Raw genomic sequence first — 20,081 nt, 5'->3', positions numbered from 1 at the left:
TCCCTCTGGTGGGCAGCTCTGCTCTTTGCTGTCAGGGTTTCCAGAGCTGATGGGAAGGCTCTTCCCTGCCCCCCCTCCCCTGGCTGTTGAGCCTCCTGATGGCCCCAGGGCTGGGAGGAGGAGCCCCAGATCCCCCATCTACAGAGAGTCAGGGCACTAGACTGAGAAGCAGGATTTTAATGTCCAGGGTCCCCGGTAAGGCTGTCACAGGGTTTAAATCTTAGAAAAAGTGGTGTCTTCACAGGCCAGACTGGTGACCCCCAAGTTAGAGCACAGGCAGTGGTCAATTTCATTCCTGGAGCAGTAGTGTCACTGGGCAGCCAGGATGGGCACTGGGATGGTCAGCAGGCCATTCCTGAGCACCATGGACAGTGTGGCTTTGATCACGAAAGCCTCGGTGACTATGGAGGGGTACCAAAGGGGGTTAGCAGATGGCCACATATCTATCGACAGCCATGCAGAAGAAGATGCCTGACTCCATGCCCATAAAAGAGTGGATGGCATAGATCTGAGCAAAGCACTCAGGGAGGCTGATGGCCTTGGCATCAAACCAGAAGATGGCCAGGATCTTTGGCATGATGGTGGCGACCAGGCCCATGTCCACAACGGCCAGTATGCCCAGAAAATGCTACATAGGCACGTGCAGCATGACCTCACGTTGGATGGTGATCATGATGAGGGTGTTGGCACCAAGAGCTAAGAGGTAGAGCAGAGACAGGGGCAGGGAGAGCCAGTGCTGCCAGGTGTGAATACCTGGGAGCCCCATAAGGATGAACTGGGAAATCTGGAGGCTGGAACTGTTGGTAACACCAGTGGAGGGATCCATGGTGCAGGTGCCCCATTCTCAGCGTCTGTCCATAAAACTGAAATAGGAAGAAGATTGCATTTGAAAGTTCAGCTCAGGGTCCTCATAATGCAGACTCCCACCAATGATCCAGTTTCTTTTATGTGTGAATAACCCTCAACATTTTTTTTTTTTTGCTCCTGGAAATATTCCACAGGGGAGTAATAAAATAAGCCAAAATTTGTTCTAAACATAAAGGTTGTAATAAACATTTATCATTACCACCTGTGTATCTAATAAGCATGTTCAAATGTATATATCAAGAATAATCTTCTTACCAACAGATAACAAAGATTAATATTTGGTTTCCTTCCATTTTTCTATCTTATATTTAAGCAGTTTACATCATTATATGAGGATAATGTTGTATCTTGCCTTTGTATTTTAGTATTGTGTTCTAGGACATAAAATAGGCACTCAGTAAAAATTTATGACATGGATGAATAAATAAACCACAACTTTCCAGTATCATTAAAAGCAATTTAGAATCTTAATTTTGGTGACTGCTTTATATTTCTAAATTTGGCTGTACCATAATTTACTCACCACTATCTTATTTTCAGATTATTTCCTTTAAGTAGAGTTTTTAAAATGATACAAAAGTGATACATACAAAGAACATAGCCATCTTAGAATTTTATTTTCAGTAATATTTTGATTTTAAGTGTTATAAATATACATGATTAAAAGTCAAATAAAATAAAAAATATAAACAACAGAAAAAAAAAAAGAAAAAAAAGAAAAAGTGGTGTCTTAGGAATGACTGACGGGCTGTACATTGGCAGCAGGAATCCTGATTGCCAGACGCATCTTTGCTGCTTTCTGGCTGGGGGACTTGAGGTGAGCCACTTTTTTGAGCCAATTTCCTCACCAATAAAATGAAACTATCTTCCATGGGGGCTGGAGTGAATAAATTACAGGATGTACAGAAGAGTTTCTGGAGTTTTTCCTGCCTGGTGCTCACAGAAGGGACCAACATTGTAAGGCTCTATACTGGGGCTGCTGGAGGGCAGGGAGGAACACCAGAGAAACTCAACAGTCAGTGTCCTAGGTGAGGTTTTCCTGTGTCCTATGGATAATCAGATAATCAAACCTAAGGTATAATAATAACTTAGATCAATTCAATCAGAATACTTAAGGATGGGACCCAGGCATGAGTATTGTTTCAAGCTCCCTACATGATGGCAGCATGCATCCAAGGTTAGGCGGTCACTACTTCACACCCTCCCCCAGGAGGCCTACCTCAGAGCAGCAGTCTCCCTGTTGCACCTCACTGAGCCCAGCCAGGCACAATGATGCACTCACCGGCACTGATTGGGAAACCTAATTGCCTTAAGGTTCTGTGCAGAGCCAGCCAGGACTTAATCATTCCATTCACATCAAAATATTTACTCCAAATAGTCATTACCACCTGGAAGGGGCTTGCAGATAACTAGGGAAGAGGGGTGGGGGAGGCAGCAGAGTTCAGCACACCCTACAAGGGAAGCAGGCTGTTTGCAAAGGCTGCTGTCCCCAGCATCCGAAGCTCAACTCTCCCCGCACCCCCTGAGAGATTACTTGAGTTAAGTGTTTGCACTTTAATGCTCCAAGGCCTGAATCATTCAATTCTGGCTGGCACAGGTGCTGGGGCTGGGAAACATACGGTAAAAGATTTGCATAAAGTGAGTGATTTGCATGGAGTGGAAAATTTGCATGCAGTAAACAGCTAAGGGGAGGATAAAATTATGGCCCAGAAATGGCCTAAAATAATGTGTTAATTTGTAGCCCTAGTTTAATCTGAATGCTTCACTGAAATGTGAGCATCGGCCTTCAAAAAGAGAGCTACCTAGTTCCTGGCCATCACGGCTCATGTCCTGAGGGGTGGGTGGGACTACAAGTGATGGGACACAAGGGATGAGTGGGCCCATGAGTGTCCCACAGGCCAGGCGCCTGACCCTTCCACACCACCACACCTCCCAGCTCAGCCCTGTCGATGCTGGGCCCAGATGCAGCTCCCAAGAGGTGCTTCTCCATGGGGCTGTGAGTTCCCCAAGGGCAGGAGATGTATCCAATTCAGCAGTACACCCCCATCTCCAGCACAGAGTCCTGCACCATTGGAAATGTTTTCAGCTCCAGGAACAGAAATCCCAACCAACAATGGCTTAAACCATGAGAACATTTATGGTTTACTTAAGGAATTCAGAAGTGGATTGGAGGAGGGGCAACTCAATGACACCAAGAACCAAGGCTCCTGGAATCCTTCCACTCTGCCATCCCTGAGTCGGCTCTCATGCAATCAGGATGGCTGAGACAAGCTATCATGTCCTCATCATCCTCACAGGATAATGCACAAAGCAAGAACTAAGAGCGCTTGCAGCTAAATGGCTGCTCTATCTTACTAGAGAAGCAGCTTCCCAGAAGCCCCAGCAGACATCCCTTTATCTCATTCACCAGAGCTGGTCACAGCGTCCACTTCCAGACCAATCACTATCAGAAGGTAAGTGGACTGAAGCTGGGCACCTTGCTGCCTGATCAAAATCAAGACTCTGTTAGCAGGGAAGAATCAGAGAAAGGGCGTTGGGTAGAAAACCAGGGATATCTACTGGTGACAATAAATGTCTGCTAATGAAAAGGTGGGACAGCTGCTTATGGGACCTACGTGGCGTCTTCTCTCTCCCCCCGAGCCAAATCCAAATATCAGGATCTTATCACTGCATAGTACAGGAACACAACTCAGTATGAAGCATGATGAAGCAAGCATGGAGAAGGAACGCTTGCAGGGCTGAGTTCCGTTCCCCATCAGCAGCATGGAATTCGGGAAATGGAGGAGAGGGAGCCGCAGGAATTCTATCAGGAGACAGTGAGAATCTGCTCTAGCATGCTAGCATGAAGAGTGTTGCCATTAACCATGATAACAGTCATAATGTTGCTAATTACCAATTGTAGAGCACTTGCTATGTGGCAAGCACTTCTTCCAGACCATCAATTTTCTTTTTTAATTTTTCTAGTCGTCTTCAATTTTTTTTCTAGACTTTAATAGATTTGCTTTCGGACTACAAAAGCTAATTCTGGCCATTATGACAAGCCAATTAATGCAGAAGTGTATAAATAAATAGCCAACAATATCTCTCTCCTCACCAAAATAACCTCTGTGAACAGTTTAGCAGATCACTACATTTTCACTTATGTGAAAAATATCCTTTCTACTTTGAGGCTCATGCCTCTACAGTTGGGTTATCTTTAACGCTCCTGGCAGAATCTTGGGAGAATTCAATATTCTCATAGAAGACCCATCCAACCCTCCATGTTCTCCTTGACTTTAACAATATTTGCCTGTGTTCCTTTCTCACTCCATTCCTTAATCCCATGATACCTCTTCTTTGACCTCACTGACACTCCTTGTCCCTAGGACTCCTGCCTTTCTTAAAAAATTACCACTTCATCTTCATCCCTTTTCAACCTGGACCACTTGAAGCATCCCTTCCTCCACTCTTGCTAATGCTTTAACATCTACCCCCTTAGTTCTTCTACCCAAGAGAACCCCAACCTTCCGTCAATTCAACTCTCATCTTTTCCCACTCATCCTCCCAGACAGCCAAATGCAACTGAAAGAAATTCTACATCCCTCAGCTTGGTGCCCTCAAGAACTAGATTCCCAACTTCCTGGGGCCCATTTACATTGCCCTTGCTGCAATGGGAGACGTGCACATTTCCAACACACTCCCAAGGCTGGACCCTGAAATGATAACAACAAACAATTTTCAGAGAACCAAAACACTAAAATAATTTGTAATTTCCATAGCTATTGATTAAGAGCCTGTAAGTACCTCATTTAGCATGATTGCAGCAAAAACAAGATGGAAGTGAATTAGGCACAAAGTGAGAACTCCTGTAGTTACTCTACCTTCTTTGTCTCCCTCTTAAAAAAGCATAGTGGGATCAAGTAAGTGAGAAATACATTAGAAGAATAATCTTGAGTCTGCTCTAATTTAAGTAGATCATTTAAGACATTGATATTTTTAATGTTGTTAATGAAACTCAAATGATGCTTGGCCATTTTTTCTAGTCTCAGACTGGAGTCACATCAGGAAAAAAAAAATAGGGTTCTGATTCCCAAGGCAATGAAAGACAAATGAATCCTTCCTGAAGTTTCCTCAGAGAAATGCAGATGGGAGTTTTATGCACAATGCACAGCAAAGCTTCTTAAAATTCCTTAGTTCCCTGTTCAAGGTGGATGGGATATTTATAAATACGATTGAACTAAGGCTCACCATACCTTATCTTCTTCCTGGACACAGAGGAAGACTACTTCCCAGTCTCCCTTGCAGTTAGGTTGGGGCCATATGAATGGTTTTAGTAAATGGAACATGAACAAATGTGACCTGTATCACTTCCAAGCCCATATGTACATAGGAGCTGGTGTGCCTCCTGCATATCTTTTCATTTCTTTCCCTGCTGAGAGGACCTGACAATAATATGTGGAGAGAGGAGTATCTCAGAGAGCCTGGATCCCTGAACCATCAGATAGAGGAGAGCACCCACAGGCTCCATCAGAGTCTGCAAGAGCAAAAAATAAACTTTTGTCCCATTAAAATACTCAGATTTGAGGACTGATTTGTTACAGCAGTATAACCTATCCTATCATGATTAATGTGATTAATATGTTCCTGAGCAAAGAAAATAGAACCCTTTGTTTTGTTTTGTTTTGTTTTTTAACTGTTTCTAATATCAAGAAGTCTAGGGGCGCCTGGCTGGCTTAGTTGGTAGAGCATGCAACTCTTGATCTCAGGGTTGTGAGTTCAAGTCCTGCATTGGGTGTAGGGCTTACTTTAAAAAAAAGAAAGAGGGCGCCTGGGTGGCTCAGATGGTTAAGCATCTGCCTTCGGCTCAGGTCATGATCCCAGGATCCTGGGATCGAGTCCCGCATCGGGCTCCCTACTCCTTGGGAGCCTGCTTCTCCCTCTGCCTCTCTCTCTCTCTCTTTCTCATGAATAAATAAATAAAATCTTTAAAAAAATAAAAATAAATAAAAAGAAAAAAGAAAAAAGAAAAGAAAAAGGAAGTATAGAGTCTCTAGAAGACTCAGGTTCTTGATACCTTTATGTAGTCTCCACAGTGCTCAACAGAATTAGTTTTAATCCAATCTCCACTAGTAATTTATTGAACAAGTTACTTAGCCTCTCTGTATGTCTGATTCCCTGTATATTAAGGGGAAATAATAAGAGCACCTGCTTCCCAGGATTGCTGTGAAGACTAAAGAGATAAGACCTAGCAACTTTACTGTTAGGAATTTATTCTAAAGATAAACTCACACTTGTATGCAAAGAAACACCTAGAAAGATTTTCACTGCCCTGTTTTCTGTAAGAACAAAGGACTGGGAACGACATAAACATCCCTCAAAAGTAAAGTGGTTTAAGGAATTATGACAATCCATAAAACGGAATGCCATGTAGCTTTAACATCTTTGAGGCTCATAAAAACAAATAAATAAAATAAAGCTATTTGGGCTAAAATGGAAAAATCACCTATATTGTTACATGCAAAAAGCAAGGAGCAGTATAAAATGTATGAGATGCAACCATTTTTTGTTACTTGAAGGGCGTGCCCATATATGGTGGCTCACAGATTTAAAAAAGTCTAGACAATGGGCGCCTGAGTGGCTCAGTCGGTTAAGCGACTGCCTTTGGCTCAGGTCATGATCCTGGAGTCCCGGGATCGAGTCCTGCATCGGGCTCCCTGCTCGGCGGGGAGTCTGCTTCTCCCTCGGACCCTCCCCCCTCTCATGCTCTCTCTCTATCTCATTCTCTCTCTCAAATAAATAAATAAAATCTTAAAAAAAAAATTAAAAAAAAAGTCTAGACAAACACATAAGAAACAATGTTTGCTTCTAAGGAGGGGAGGGGAACATATTTTACTGCATATTTTCTTGTACTGTTTCAATTTTACATTCATCATTTCTGATAAAGTAAGTAATAACATAAAGTGCTTATCACTCAGTGCTGATGAGTGTTCAATACCGGTGTTGTGGACAGTGTTACTGTAATGCATTAGTATTGATTTCTTTTGGCTAATGTTTCCCGCCCCTGGCTCCCTTGAAAGGCCTGTCTCCTACCTCCTTTCCTTCGCCCCACTTCTGTAAGGAGCATGAGAAGCAGGAAACTGTGGAGACCAAATTCCTATTTTCAGCCTTGTGCAGAAGGAACAATTCCACCTGGCCACGTCTGCACACCAGCACAGCCCTGGCTGCCTCTCAGAAAAGGTGTGAGGTTTGGTTAGAGGTGCTGGGAATGTGGCAACATGATGGCTCGAGCAGATGGAGGGGGCTCTCAGGGAAGGAGGTGGCAAGACGATGACTCCAGCCGCCCTAGGAGGTGGCTCTCGGGGAGACGCCTGTCCTTGAACCGTAGCCAGGACTCCAGAGTTTGTAGGCAACTGCATCAGTGCAGTTGTGTGCTCCGCCAGGGGGCACCGGCACAAGGAGGGGACGCTGGATGAGAACATCTCCTCCCCAGGATGGCCACGCTGCCCGCCGGGCAGGGCCCACTAAGGAGACAGTCAATGTGGGAGGCTGCATAAGGGCCCCCCAAATACATTCGCGTCCCAAACCCTGGAACCTATGGACATTACTTTATAGGGCAAAAGGGACTCTTCAGTTGGGATTAAGCGAAAGCTCTTGAGATGGGGAGATTATCTGGGGTTATCCGGGTGGGCCCAAGGTAATCACAACAGACCTTTGTAAGAGGTTCACAGGAGGCTCCGAGTCAGAGGAGAAAGCTGGGCAAAGGCAGAAGCATAGAGAGAGTTGAAGATGCTATGCTTCTGGCTTTGAAGATGGAGGAAGGAGCCATAAGCCCCAGCATGGAACTCTAGAAGCTGAAAGGGGTGCCCTCCCCGGAGCATCCTGAGGGAATATAACCCTGCCAACACCTAGATTTCAGCCTCGTGAAATCCATTTTGGACTTGTGACCTCCACGACTATCAGACAATGGATTTGTGTTGTTTAAAGCCAAGAAGCTTACGGTGACTGGTTACAACAGCCACAGGGAAAAGAATACAGTTAGGACCCACCTCTCACGGTCTCCTCCGCTCCACTCTATTCACCTTCCCCTTCCAGCTGCCTTCCCAGGCAAACCTGACCTTCCCGGTTCCAAGAGGGCATCTGCGGCGAAACCTCACATCCTCTCAGCCTCACATCCTACGTTAGAGTCCCTCAGCTAATTGGTGCCACCTGCCCACTCTCTGGCTCTACAGGGATGCGACAGGCAGGACTTGGCTGACAGAACGGATGGGGACCCTTTGACTTTATGGTGGGGAGAGCAAGACCAGTCATGCACACCATGGCATAAAGCAGGGATAAGGAGCTGACTTCCTGCTGCTAAGGTGTGACCCTGGCCAAGCTACTTGGCCTCCCTGTGCCTCTGTTGCCACATGTTAAAACAGAGATACTGATAGTACTCAGCTCTGGGGCTGTTGGAAGGATTAAACAGGTTAATAACTATAATGCTCTTGGAACAGGGCCTGGGACATAGAAAGAGCTATAAAAGGACTTTATTATGCTCCTCCTAGAGGATATCAGGCTTTCTGAAGAAGAAGGACTAGACACTGAGTGGCCAAAAATTGCTGATGATTCACCATGGGGCAGGAGGATTCTGGGAAGGACATTGTGTGTTTGTCTATTTCTAAAGCTCAAATGCAGGCTTTCCTAGGCCCCAAAGCTTGGTAGTAGGCACACAATGGAGAGTTAGAGCCACTCCCAGGAAGCGGCATGTGCCTTCAGAGCAGTTGCCATAGCTTGGGCCAGAACTCCTTCACCTTAACTTCTCCCCTGCCCACTCCTCTGCTCCATCAGGAACAGCATCCCTGGACTGCCCAGCACTGCCCACCATGAAGGATGACCCGCAGGACTATGGTGTGGTCTTTCCTGCTGCATCCTTGTGCCAGATGATGATGGCTCACCAGCCCTGGAGTCAACCAGACCTGGATTTGAGAGCCCGCTCAGCCAGGATATCGATAAAACATCAAAAGCTGTCCTGTTAAGTTGGTCCCTTTCATATTTTTGCTTGAACATTTTCCCCAAGGTTACAAAAGCACAAGTCAGTCCCACCTTCTTGAGCTGCCACCTCTCAAGCAGCTGTTGGCCACAAAGCATCTCTAAGCAGTGTTCCCCACACAGCACCCTCGCGCAGAGGTCCATGCTGTGTCTCCATACAGTGTCCCCCACAGCAACATGCAGTGACTCACACAGCATCCCCACACATTGTCCCATGCAGTGTCCCCACTCGGTGTTCCCACAGATGGTCCCTCTTCTAACTTACTTACAAATGAATAACCACCTTCTCTCTTAACCACTGCCTGACAGTGACAAAGACTCTCTCCTTGACCAAACTCTAGCCGGGTTCCTCTGAGCCCACTTCTCAGCGAAGCCCCAAGCTGGGCCTACAAAGACTTGAACAAACACTAACACACTCAGGGCTGCACCCCTAAGATGATCCTAGCCCCCCTTAAAGTGCCTGCCTGAGAAAACACAAGGCTTCCAAAAGAAATGACTGTTTCTTCCAGAGGACACCTGAGGACAGGGCTCCGGTCTCTCTCCAGCCTGCAAAGGTGGGAGGGGAGGAGCAAACCCAGATGGGTTTCACAGGGACAAACCCCTCCCCCACTTTTTGTAAATTTTCACTGCCCTGACTCTACTGAGTCCCTACTCACCCCTCTCCCTAACCCCTCATTCTCCCTTGAAAACACCCAGTCACCTCTGAACATACGAAAGTTGAGTTCAGGTCACATTGGACTCTTTTTCCCTTTTGCAATAGTATGTTACTGATTAAAATCAGTCCTTAACACTTTTTGACCAGTGCCCAGCTTTTTTCATCTTTGACACCAGGAGCCAAGCTAAAGATTTCCCATTACAGTATTTCATTTGATTCTCTCGGGAACCCTACAAGATAGGGTCTCTCGTTACAGATGAGGAAACTGAGGGTCAGAGGAGTCTTGCTGAAGACCACAGAGCTGGTGCACAGCAGAGCTTGCAGTCCTGCCTACTACGTACTTCCTACGGTGAGACTGTTGCAGAGAAGGAAGGAATCATCTGAATCAGAGAACAACCTTCTAATCCCAAAAGTGACATGGCTCCAAGCTCAAAGCAGCGATGAGAGCTGTCCCCTGGTGTGGGAGCCCCTGGTCCACCATCCATCAGCAGGAGGTGAAAGCGCTGCCAACCAGAGCTGAGGTTTGCAGGGAGCGGGCTCTGGTCTTCAGCAGCCACATCCCACTTTTCTGAGATCATCACAGCAGCTCCGCTCCTTGGCCTCTCAAGTCATCAATTCTGACCCTGGCATCCAGGCACCAGAGTGTTTTTATGGCACCTTGGGGCTTTTGTGTGAAATGCGGTTTAGGCAGCAGGACAGATGAAGGGCTCCCCACCCTCTTGCTATTACCTGTAAGGAATTTGCTTTGCTTCTTTTCTGTGATATTAGAAATACGTTCCAAAGTTCCTGTGAAATCTGTTGGGCAGAGTGGGCATGAGCAGCGTCGGCAGGTCTGGTCTCTGCTCTACAGAGAATCACAGCCCTTTGGGGGATGTGACAGTTTAAAAAGTGTTGAGAAAGGTTCTCTGTACATGGAATCTGAAGACTAGATTGTATCTCAAATACATCAAGTGATCTTCTGAGTCTCAGTTTCTGTAACTCGAAAATGGGAGCGATGTCTCAAGCAGCACCAACCTTAACTGCTCGGTGTGTCCATGCTCCAGAGAAATAGCGGGCAGTCCAAGGTCAAGAATGTCCATCCTTAACCCAGTAGCCCTTCACAAGCCAAACAGAACCCAATTGTTGAAGGACAGCCAGCTTTCTCCCCTCAAACAGCAATGTGTTGTATTGAAAGCTCAATATTTTCAATAGTTTAATTTCCATACATTTTAGCTTTGGAGAATAATTTCAAGTTTGGGAGATTCATTTTTTTTAAATGCAAATTGGCTTTGATTTGGAAAGAATTGAGACAGAGTTCTGGGGTGGGGCCTCCAATCTTAATGACATATTTGCATATCAATGGCCTCTTACTTTATTTGCTGCCTTGGCCACCCTCCGAGCTTAGATGGCTCAAGACGCAAATGGAAAGATGGGAGAAATCCTGGTTGTTCTTCCTTTTCTAAGTTTAAATATAGGAACTGCTTTGAAATAAAATTTCCCCATGGACTTTTGAAGTCAGACTGAGCAGATAAAATAGATAATATTTTATCAAACTTACCTAGACTGTAAGACAGTGTGGAATGAATTCTCTCGCATTTGCATGAGCACGCATACCCTTCAGAATTCTCCGGAGGCCCACGGCAGGGTCGCGCACCTCCTAGGTGTTTATCAAGGTTGGCACTGTGCCCCACATGCTGGGGCTATGGAGAAGTCAGATGTGGGCACTTCCCTTCAACACTTGGCAGTGGGGAAGACAGATCCTAAAGAAACACTGAAGGGCTGCAGAAATAAAATCTGTAATGTGGGCTAAGAGAGGGAGAAAAATAGAGGGCTCTGAGATAGTATAACAGGGGAGCCTCCCAGAGGGAAAGGGACTAATGAGTAAAGATGTGAAGGGAAAACACACATGAGACACATGTGCGTGCATCCCCAGGAGCGGGAGAGAAGCTGTTTGGGGTCGAAGAGACTGAAAAGGGGAAGAGAATGGCCGCAGAGCAGAGAGCACGGGGAAGAACGGGGCACATAGAGGCCAGGGGGCTTAGCAAAAATTTTGGTCTTTGTTGAAAGAGCAATGAGTATCCATTTGTTTCAAAAAAAGAAAGGAGCCCCAAATGGGTTCATTTGCACCCACCCACCCACCCCACCTCCCAAGGGCAAACCAAGACTTAATTAAAGTTTCAACCCATCCCAGGAATGAGACCTTTTAGCCTCAGTGGGAAATTTCCTGATCAGCACCAGTGAGGTCATCTGCAGGATAAACAACCCTGTCATTCCCTCCCCCCTCCCCCCCAAGATGTCCTGACCAGAAACAATCCTTCCCCTTGCTAATAACCTCCTTGCCCCACCCTCTTGTCTATAAAAAGCTTCCTTTTGTACACATCCTTGAAACATCTCTGGACATACTAGAGGAGATGGTACCCCTTAGTGAATTGCTTAATAAAGCCAATTACATCTTCAAATTCACTCGGTTGAATTTTTGTTATTCAACACATTGAAGGATTCTAAGAAGGGGGATGATGCCATCAGAAAATTTACATTTTACGTAGGGATGCCTGGGTGGCTCAATCGGTTAAGCGTCTGACTGACTCAGGTCATGATCTCGGGGAGGTGGGGAAAGAGAAGCAAGGGTCATAGACGACACCCGGGTTTCTAGCTCACATAACTCAGTGGGGGTGCTGCCGTTCCCGGCAATGGCCGAGACCAGAGGAGGACCCCATGTGGCAAGGGGCTGGTGTAAGGACTCTAGAGTTCAGTGTTGAACACGTTGGGTGTGAGGGACCTTAAAGACAGCTTTGAGACAAAAACAAGGACTGGGTTTGGGGAAGCGGTCTGTGCTGGAGATGGACATGTGAGAGCCTGCTAAGCCATGGGGAGGGCTGGAATGAGATGATGTCAGAAGAGTGAGAAGACAGGAGGAGCTTCAGGCAACCACCAACATTCCTGCTGCGTGAAATCCCCTCCACGCTGGGCCATGCAGCTCTTCCATGTGCCATGTAAGGCATATTTGTACCTCACTGCTAATGTACTTTATCCCTTAGCTTTGGGACAGAGAAAGTGAAGAGACCCCACAAAGGACTACTTTTTGCCCCTTTTCCTGCCCCTATTCTTGCCAGGACCTGCACCCCCACCTTACACATGCCTATGGTACTTACTGATAAGGGAGCGGAAGGCTGGCTGAAGACAAAGCATAAGCAGATACCCTGCAACCTCCCCCCCACCCCCCACTCCTGGGTGGGACATGTGTGACATTCTTCCAGGAATCTCCTAACTATCTTAATGTTAATACCTTGCTAGAGGGAAAAACAACCTTAACTTGACAATGGCAAGGCCTCCAGTATCTTGTAGGTCCTCCTTAGCATATGAAAGTTCTCTTGAAACTTCCCTTTCCCTTACCCCCACCAAACCCATAGAATATAATCAGCCACCCCTCCCCACCCCTCACAAACCCAGTGCAGCAGCTCTTTTCTGCCCACGGGTCCTGCCCCTGTGCTTTAATAAACCACCATTTTGCACCAAAGATGTCTCAAGAATTCTTTCTTGGTCATGGGCTCCGGACCTCACCCCACAGAACCTCACCTATATTCCAAAACCCCATCAGTACTGATGATATAGATCCTCCTCCTAAAGGTTGAAGAGTTAAGGATTTATTTGGAGTCTTCCAGCACAACAGATAACAGCTAAGGAGTGACTGGTTGAGGTTGTCCTGAGTATTTTACCACTGACTCCAGACACCTTGACACCGAGACTCCTGGTTCTAGGGCATAAGTGACTTAGGGAGGACATCCGAGCACTTGTCTTTGTTTTGACCAGTTCCCAGATGGCTGAGAGGACATGTGTATCAGACCACCATCCTCAATAAAAACCCCAGGCCCGAAGCAAAGATGAGACTCACTCTTCTATCCTTCTCAAGTCTCCCAGATGCTTTGTCTGTATCTGCTCCATCTTCAATAAATTCTGCTCTCGCTTCCTCTTGGCTCATATTTGATTTCTATCCCGTGCAAAGCCAAGGACCCTCTTGGCTCATCCTGTGGGACCCCCTCTGGGTCCTCAGACCCAGCCAGCCTGCATCAGTTTGTATTCTTGCCAAGGATGTATAGTCTGAATCTAATCATGAGGAAACAATCAGACAAATCCAGATTATGGTTTAATATACAAGACAAGTAGCCTGTCCCCTTCAAAAATATCAGTGTCATGAAAGACAAAAAAAAAAATAAAATAAATCTAGGGGGCAGTTCTAGAATCTAGATTAGAGGCGGGAAAAATGACAACCAAATGTAATATGTATCCTTGATAGGATCATAAGTCTAAAGAAAAAGAATTATATGATATTTGAGGGACAATAGGGAAACAAATAGGATATATTAGAGAGTATTTATCATATCAATGCTAAATTTCTTATGTGTGATCATGACATTGGAGTTATGTGGGACAATATCCTGGTCCTCAGGAAGTATATGCCGCGAAGTGTTTGGGGATTTTTTTTTTTTTAAGATTTATTTATTTATTTGAGAGAGCGAGAATGAGAGAGAGAGAGTACATGAGAGGGGGGAGGGTCAGAGGGAGAAGCAGGCTCCTTGCTGAGCAGGGAGCCCGATGCGAGACTCGATCCCGGGACTCCGGGATCAAGACCTGAGCCGAAGGCAGTCGCTTAACCAACTGAGCCACCCAGGCGCCCAGTGTTTGGGGATCTTATGTCTGTAACTTTTAACTGGTTGGGGGAAAAAAAAAAGCTTAACATACATAAGAAGAGAGAAATAAAGCAAATATTGGAATGTTAACAAACTGGAAACTCTAAGTGAAGGTTTTATGAGTATTCATTGCACTACTCTTATAAATTTTAGTTTTTAAATTTCTTAAAATACATAGGGAAATTGCAGTGACTTCTGAGGCCCACTACCCAGATTTGGGCCAGACTTTACAAGGGTACAGCACTCCATAAGACTGCCTTCACTTCAGAGCCAACCACAAGTTTGGGGGTCCTGAGGCTACCCTCACATCTTGACTGGCTGGCTACAAATTCGGGAGCTCCCACTACCTGCTCAGATCTGGTAGCTCACTAGAACATCTCACAGAACTCGGGGAACTGCCGTCCTTACAAGTAGTTTTATATAGCAGAAGCATAAGTCAGAACCAGCCAAAGGAAGAAATATACAGGAGAGGGGGCTCTGCGAGCGTCCCATTGCTCTCTCCCCCTGCAATCAGGACCTATCACCCTCTCCTACACTGATGTGTGCCCATACACAGAGCATTGCAACCAGGGAGGTTCACCTGAACTTCAGTGTTTCATTACACAGCCATGATTGATTGACTCATTGGCCACACCCCCTTCTCCTCCCTAGAAGTCCAACTGTTATCACAGGGCTCAAAGCCCTGACTCTCTAATCACAGCATTGGTCTTTCTGGCTTGGCCTGTGCCCAGCCTGAGTCACCTTACAAGTACAAATTCTCAGGGCCCACCACGGATAAAAAAGGCTCTTTCATTACTCAGGAAATTCTAAGGATTTAGAGGTTGTTCCCCGGGAACCAGGGGCAAGGGACAGCCACATTCTCTTTAACACAGAAATAAGACAAAATATATTTAAAAACATTTTTTTTTTAATTCTGTCAAGAACCACAGTAAATAGGCCTCGAGCATTTGAATCAAAAACTATCAGACTCCAGGGACATTGTCTCAGTTCCCCTCAGACTCCTACAACAGCACACAGGCTGTTTGCATCTTGAGTTTAAAGAGGCCACTTAGATGTCTCGACAGTTTCAAAGGAAAGGAGAAGTCAATTCACTTTTCTACACAGGGTCAGCTGCATACAGTAAATACACAGTTGTATGGGAGTGAGGAAATAATTTACATTTGTTGCCCAATGTTTCCCAGTTCAACTGAATACGCCAAATCCTTAGGGTAGTCATAGCCTATACTACTTCAATCAAATCGGATCCTTCTAACTATCCAAATCAAACAGGGAGGAAGTAAGAATTCCATGAGCAGTGTGAAAAATCACTGTATAATTGTAAATCAGAACTGTAATCAGTCCTCTGGCCCCTGGGCCTTCTTCATCTCCACGCTGTGAACCAAAACGACTTACTGTGAATATATCTGCGGGAGAAGAGCTCTGAGGCACAGGACAGAGAGAACTGCCTTGTTCACATGCCTAGTGGTGAGAACAGAGGGAATGTTCATAAAAAATGAAAAAGGGAGGCTTGTTATCCAGCAAACAGAGACTCAAGAAGCATCCGTATTTGCTCTGTAACTAATTCGTTTTAAAAATATGAAAGTGAGGGGGGCATCTGGGTGACTTAGTTGGCTAAGCACCGACTCTTGGTTTCAGCTCAGGTCATGATGTCAGGGTTGTGAGAATGAGCCCCGAGTTGGGCGCCACACTCAGCAGGGGAGTCTGCTCAAGATTCTCTCTCTCCCTTTCCCTCTCCACAACCCCCCACCGTGTGCTCGCTCACTCTCCCTCTTTCTCTCTCCCCCAAAATAAATAAACAAATCTTTAAAAAAATATATGAAAGTGAGGGGCACCTGGGTGGCTCAGTCGGCTAAGTGACCAACTCTTGATTTTGGCTCAGGTCATGATCTTGGGGTTGTGAGGTCAAGCCCCACATCAGCATGTTCAGCAAGGAGTCTGCTTGAGATTCTCTCTCCCTCTCCCTTTGCCCCTCCCCCCACTCACACATGCACTCTCTAAATAAATAAATACACACATAAATAAATAAAATCTTTAAAAAACTATGACAGGGTTGCATGCACATAGGTTAAAAAAAACAGTAAAAGTATAGCAGGATTTACACTCAAATTGTTTGACAACTGGGGTGGCTGGCTTACTCACTCGGTAGAGTGCCCAACTCTTGATCTCAGGTTCGTGAGTTTGAGCCCCACATTGGGTGTAGAGTTTACTAAAAAAAACGGAAGAAAAAACAAAAATGTTTAACAACTGTGTCAAGAAGGGCACAGACCAATCAGAACAGATTCTAGACACTGTACCGGAGAGGACCCACTGAATAGCAGTCCGGATATACAACAAAAAGAGATTTATCACCCCAGAATCCCAGCTCCACTCCCCAGAGGGAAGCAGTGTTAATTTCTCAAGACTTGTTCCAGAAATGTTTTATGCATCTATCAGCCTACCTGTGCACTTGATAATCCCTTTTTGTATGGATCCCTTTTTCTGAAAACACCATACTGTTCTGTAACATACTTTTTTCTTTTAACAATGCATCTTAGACATCCTTCCACATCTGCGCAAGTAGAGCTACCTGATTTTTGTGAAGCTTAAGCAATGCTGCTGAAGGGGAGCAAATTTTGTCACCCCAAGATCTGCCTCTTTGGCATATTGATTATTTTAAGCTGGTTATTTTTAAGAAAATGCAGACACAAGAGAAGCTCTGAAAACCAAATAGAACTTACCCTTTTGTAAGAGATATTTGCATGTATAAGAGAAACCTCCTTTTGTAAGGATGTCTCCCTAGCTGTATCAAGAAATGGGGTGGGAGGGGGGCAGTGAGTCTAAATCTCTAGAGGGTGCCTGGGTGGCTCAGTTGGTTAAGAGACTGCCTTCGGCTCAGGTCATGATCCTGGAGTCCCAGGATTGAGTCCCACATCGGGGAGTCTGCTTCTACCTCTGACCCTCTTCCCTCTCATGCTATCTCTCATTCTCTCTCTCTCAAATAAATAAAAATCTTAAAAATAAATAAATAAATAAATAAATAAATAAATAAATCTCTAGAAACTATTATCGGTGGAGAAGACATGGATTTAAATCTGGATAACAACCCTACCCTTGTTCACTCTGCTTTTCCTGGTGACCTCCCATACCTGACTCCCCATCCCCATCATCTTCTTTTGTCTTTAACTGAAGATGGTATTTAAGATGATGGCTTTGGGCATTTCAGCAGATTACTCAGTTTTCCTGAGTCTCTCCCATATATAGAGGAGGTATACAGGTTATTACATTTTTGTGTTTATTTTTCTCCTGTTAGTCTGTCCTGTGTCAATTTAATAATTAAACCAGCCAAAGAATTTAGAAGAATTGAGGGGATTTTTTTCTTTCCCCAACACTACTCAATGTGTGTTCTGTGCACCAGTGCTAGTCCAGGACCTATGTGTTCTGGCCTGGGAAAAGAGAAGAGAGATTCTTGCTCACCAAAATGCAAAGCAACTATGTCTCTAAACACACTATTCACTTCAGCTGCTTTTATATATATACATATCGTTGTTGTTAGTAAGACTTTCTTGATAAAATCATTGCTTTACATTCTGGCTCAAGCTCCTTATCTCCCAGAAGACCAATAACAAAGACAATGTTTACTTTGAACAACGCCATCATTGAGCAGGTACACCATAAGTTATTTAAGCAATCACTTTTTTATTTTTTTTCAAAGATTTTATTTATTTATTTGACAGAGAGACAGCGAGAGAGGGAACAGAAGCAGGGGGAGTGGGAGAGGGAGAAGCAGGCCTCCCGCTGAGCAGGGAGCCCGATGCTGGGGCTTGATCCCAGGACCCTGGGATCATGACCGGAAACGAAAGCAGATGCTTAACGACTAAGCCACCCAGGTGCCTCTAACCAATCCTTTTTTAAAAAAAAAGATTTATTCAGTTGGTTAAGCGACTGCCTTCGGCTCAGGTCATGATCCTGGAGTCCCGGGATCAAGACCCGCATCAGGCTCGCTGCTCAGCAGGGAATCTGCTTCTCCCTCTGACCCTCTTCCCTCTCATGCTATCTCTCATTCTCTCTCTCTCAAATAAATAAATAAAATCTTAAAAAAAATAAAAATTAAAATTAAAAAAAGATTTATTATTTATTTATTTTTAGAGAGAGAGAATGCAAATAGGGGTAGGAAAAGAGGGAAAGAATCTCAAGCAGACTCCCCACTGAGCAGGGAGCCCAAAGAGGGGCTGGATCTCATGACCCTAGATCATGACCTGAGCCAAAATCAAGAGACAGACGCTCAACCAACTGAGCCACCAGTTGCCTCTAACCAAGCCCTTCTTGACAGGCACTTAGGTTATTACAAGTGAGCATACATCTTTATGCACTTGGAAGAGTGTTTCTGTACAGATTCCTGGGAGTGAAATCAAAGTAAAAAAGCTGATCGTGATGGTGCCAGTGGTTGGAAGGGACCTCAGAGATAACTAGTCCAACTCCTGCATTTCTCTGATGAGAAAACTGAAACCAGAAAGGTAAAAGCTAGGTCCAAACTCTAACAAGTCCGTGATAGAAGTAGGAATGGCTCCCACTCCTCTGAAAGGAGCGATGACCTGGACAGAAAGCCTCAGTCCTAGCTAAGGGCATGAATGGTTATATACTCAGCCTGCAGAGTGACTCCATCTCCAATACAGTGTAAGTTGGAACAATTAAGGGTATCTCAGGGTCCCCCTGGGGCCTGATCCACAAGAAATCCGGTCTCATTTTCCATTTTCGTCGATGTTACTAGGCCTCGTGGGAAGACATGTGAAGGAGACTCGGGAGCACACTATTTGGGCCTGATTTTAGCCATCCCGTGGACAAAGGAAGGAAAAGGTTGCATGAGACCAGGATGTCCTGTGAAAGGAGATGATTCACTGGGACTTAGAAGAACTCAATGTTTGGGCTCTGATCAGAGAAAAAAAGGAACTGAAAAGAATTAGAGGCAAATGAAGGATTAAAAGGGCAGAGAGTAGAGAGTGTAAGACAAGGCCTGAGGCAGAGGTTTAGCAGAGGCTAGAGGCTCCAACCACAAAACTAGGAGGAGAAAGAGAACAAGAGAGTCCCGAAGCCAAGAAAGCAAAGTTCGAGGAAGAAACAAGGACACGGCAGCAGCAAATGCTCAAATGAGATGAGGACTTTAAAATATCCACTGGTGGGGTGCCCAGGAGGCTGGGTGGGCTGAGCGGCCAACTCTTGGTTTGGGCTCAGTTCGTGATCTCGGGGTGATGGGATGGAGCCCCGCTTCAGCCTCTGTGCTCAGTGCACCGTCTGCTTGAGATTCTCTTCTCCCTCTGCCCCTATTCCGACTCACACGAGTGCTTGCTCTCTTTCTCTCTCTAAAATAAATAAATAAATCTTTAAAAAAATTAAATTAAAATATCCATTGGATTTGGCCACACAGAAGCCACTGGAGACCTTGCTGAGAATCACTTTAGCAGAGCAGTGATGTCAGCATCTGGATTGTAGTGGGCTGAGGAGGGAGCGAGAGGGGAGAAAACGGATCCATTGAGTGTAGACAACTCTTGGGCAGACTTGCAGGGAAGGGGACAGAGGGAGGGAGGTGGCAGCTGGGGGAGCACAGGAGCATGTTCTAGAAGACCTTTACTCAACTTCATACACAGGCAGGTCAGTCACTCTCAAGGCCAGAAGTAGCTGGAGAGAGAAAGGCGGAGACCCACAGACTTCCTACTGCTTGGAGCTGAGGACACCAGCTGCTGTGCTTTGACATTCATTGGCCACACCTCCCATGGGCTGTACCCCACCAATGACTGAGTTTGGTTGGGTGCAAAGTCAGACCAGTCCGGAGAGACAAGGGACAGACTCCTTCATTGACTGGCTTTGGCTCAAGGACTCCCTGACTGCTTTGCCTAACCTTCGTTAGACTG

General features: G+C 45.5%; 1 pseudogene; it reads right to left on the bottom strand.

Annotated features, from left to right (window-relative positions):
* Positions 1-213: 213 nt before the first annotated feature.
* On the bottom strand, positions 214-826 carry LOC114223166 (olfactory receptor 56B4-like; annotated as a pseudogene).
* Between the last annotated feature and the right edge of the window lie 19,255 nt (positions 827-20,081).

Source organism: Eumetopias jubatus, unplaced genomic scaffold (assembly GCF_037043125.1).
Source record: "Eumetopias jubatus isolate StellerSeaLion01/CBP00866 unplaced genomic scaffold, mEumJub1_p1.0 scaffold_9, whole genome shotgun sequence".
Lineage (NCBI taxonomy): Eukaryota > Metazoa > Chordata > Mammalia > Carnivora > Otariidae > Eumetopias > Eumetopias jubatus.
The sequence above is the reverse complement of the archived record's forward strand: the minus strand, read 5'-3'. Positions and strand labels throughout refer to the sequence as shown.